The sequence below is a fragment of the Colobus angolensis genome, unplaced genomic scaffold (genome assembly GCF_000951035.1).
Source record: "Colobus angolensis palliatus isolate OR3802 unplaced genomic scaffold, Cang.pa_1.0 Scaffold152, whole genome shotgun sequence".
NCBI classification, from domain to species: domain Eukaryota; kingdom Metazoa; phylum Chordata; class Mammalia; order Primates; family Cercopithecidae; genus Colobus; species Colobus angolensis.
In genome coordinates, this window is record NW_012114622.1 from 5595508 (window position 1) to 5598079 (window position 2572).

Genomic DNA, 2572 nt, shown 5'->3' on the forward strand with positions numbered 1-2572 from the left:
TTAGAATTTCATCAGATGAATTTTGGAAAGCAGACACAAAAATTTAGTTCACAGCATTTGGTAACTCTTATGTTATTCTTTTGAGGAGCTTCCAGACTATTTTCCAAAGTGGTTGCACCATTTTATCTCCCACCAGCAATTCAGTATCTTTTAATAAGTGGATTTTAGAGGTTCCAGCAGCAGCTCTGTTTATCCCCTGGCCTTTTTACACTCTGGGAAGCTCATAAAATAAACCTTTGTGGGTGCTAAGTAAGACAGGTACCCAGAATCCCTCCACTTACCAAGAGCTTTCAGAAGGAACCTTAAAGAGTGCTTAGTCCAATGTTTTTCAAAGTGTATTCCCAGGAACACTGATTTCATGGAATGTTACTAACAAAAGAACATCTCTTCTTTTTTTTTAGAAAAAAGGTAGTTCTTTGCTCAGATGTGTTTGGGAATCACTGGGTTAAACCAATTTAAACAGACTCTTTTCTTCAGGATTTTTCAGAGCTATTAATATGTTAATGTATATAATAAATTTCCAAAAGGCAAATCAAGAATTTCTAAGCAATATTTGACCATAGGATGAAAGCTTTTCCCCATCTGGGAGCAACTTTCAGAAATTATAATCCTGAGAAGATGAGAAGACACTGAAATGTTGATCTGGTCCAATTACTTCCTGTGACACCTGCCCTCTCTCAGGAGTTCCTAATGATCATAATCTTCTTTGCTACCATTTACCAAGGGTCTGTTATGTGTTAGGTGCTTCACATGCGTTAATTTGAATGATCCTTTCCAAAATTACCTCAAAAAAGTTAAGAAAAAATCCTTTCAAAAAAATGGGAATGATGTTAGTCCCCTCTCATAGATGACTAAACTGAGGCTCAGAGAAGTTGAGCAACTTTCCTCCGAGGTCGCACAACTAAACGGTAACAGCACCTGGACTTGAATCCAGGTCTGGCTCTCTTCAAAGCCTCCATTTTGACCACTACGCTGCATCCTGGGAACTGCGCTTCACATTTTTCTGCTGGATTTGATACCCACTTAAAGTAAGGAATAGCAGGGGCAAGACAGAGGCCAAACTAGAAATTTAAATATAAAGGTCAGTCAATAATTGAACGATTCTCAAGAGATAGCCTAGGTATTGGCAAGACTGTTACCTCCTTAGACTCATACACAGCTTCTTACACACACACTCTCACACACACATATACACACACTCACACACACTCATACACATACACACTCACATGCACTCACACACACTCACACACTCACACACACTCACATACACACTCTCACTTGGACTAATTACTTGTCTTTTCCAAATGGCTGTTTAATCCATTAGTGTAGTTTTTTTTTCAACTGGAGCAAAAACTAAGTACTGGGATATTTGGAGAAAGTAGAGACTAGAAAATGCAACCATGTCCAATTCAACTGCAAAATTACTTCCTCACAGAGCAAAATGGCTGGCTCTGACACCCAAGTTGTTCAGTGGGACATAATGGGCAGAGTGAAAGAGGCATCAAAGGGCTGTGGCCTCCGAGGACAGTCACTAATTCCTCTGGATTGTAGTTGTCTCATGTGTGTAACCCTTAAAAATCCAAGTCACCATGTGGCCCAGTATCTGCAAAGAAATACAAATTCAACATCTAAAAAAGTAAAACCAATGTACATATTGTCCACAGTATCTTAAGAGTGAAGATGAGAAGGTACATTAAAAAAACATAATAAGGCTGGACGTAGTGGCTCATGCCTGTAATCCCAGCACTTTGAGAGGCAGAGGCAGGAGGATCTCTTGAAGCCAGGAGTTTAAGGCTATAGTGAGCTATGATTGTTCCACTGCACTCCAACCAGGGAGACAGAGCGAGACCCTGTCTCAAAAAATAAAATAAAATAAAATAAAATAAAATAATAAATAAATAAATAAACAGAACAAAACATCTGGAAATGATTTTTTCCATAACTCCTCCTCTTTCTTTCTACCTCTCACATGTACAGGAGAGCCCTCAAAGGTCTTTCCTTCCCTCACTCTAAGGACCCCAAAAGACTCTGTCTAGAACTCATGGCTTAAAGAGGCTCTTTCTTCTTCATCCTTCTCTTTTCCTTGTCTATCCTGTACTTCCCTGTCTTTCCCAATTTAAATCTTGCTTCCTTGCTGGCCTCTCTATTCCCCTCTACTCACTTTTACCTCCAATGGCACAGTGAAAGCTGAGGCATGTAGGTGATCAGGAGTGTACAAGTGTGTCTGTGTCTGTGAGGGGTGGGGGTGGGTAGGAGGTGGTGGGGGTGGACTGTGAGAAGATCACAGATACTATATAATCAGGCTGCTTCTGGTCACTGCTAACATTGTGATGTGTGTGCACACAAATTCAATTCTAAACAAATATCTTGAAAAAGTAATACACACTTAAGGCTCCCATATGACTACCAAAGGGGAGAACTACATAGCATGACCTCCAGCCAGTGTCGTAGAGCCAACTCAGCCTGACAGCTGCTCCCATTTCTGGCTTCTTGGCCTCCTTACAAATCTGTGAGTTCTTTTTTTTTTTTTTTTTTTTTTTTGAGACAGAGTCTTGCTCTATCACCCAGG

The 2572-nt window shown here is 40.2% G+C and overlaps 1 long non-coding RNA gene across 1 annotated transcript in view; it reads right to left on the bottom strand.

The window, feature by feature from the left end:
- Nucleotides 1–1332: 1332 nt before the first annotated feature.
- LOC105507729 overlaps nt 1333–2572 on the bottom strand; it is a 4682-nt gene continuing 3442 nt past the window's right edge. Inside the window, exon 2 of the long non-coding RNA XR_001001146.1 lies at nt 1333–1606. This is a non-coding gene — a long non-coding RNA (uncharacterized LOC105507729). The remainder of the gene's footprint in view (nt 1607–2572) is intronic.